Raw genomic sequence first — 399 nt, forward strand, 5'->3', positions numbered from 1 at the left:
ATGATAACATTCAATAATTTCATATTAAATTTAATTTTAAAAATAGAGTAAAAAATTTGAAAAATGCATAATGAAAATAGTTCATAAAATGTGAATAATGTTTATGTTACACACAATAAAATACATCATACTAAAATTAATTTTATAGATATCACAGCTTCAATAGTCTAAGAAATATGTAAATAATAAAGATCAGCAAAAGAAGAGAGAAAGATGAGACGATAGCTAGTTATATAAAAATTTAAGTACATATTTATTTCATAATATATACTAGGTAACTAACGAAACAATATAAAAAATAAGGAACTTTACTTTTATTATTTTATAATACAATATTTACAGCTTTTATATTACACATATGTATAAAAGTAGTTATTCGCTTCGAGTATTATTTACAAT

Source organism: Halyomorpha halys, unplaced genomic scaffold (genome assembly GCF_000696795.3).
Source record: "Halyomorpha halys isolate HHAL.00 unplaced genomic scaffold, Hhal_1.1 Scaffold992.1, whole genome shotgun sequence".
NCBI classification, from domain to species: domain Eukaryota; kingdom Metazoa; phylum Arthropoda; class Insecta; order Hemiptera; family Pentatomidae; genus Halyomorpha; species Halyomorpha halys.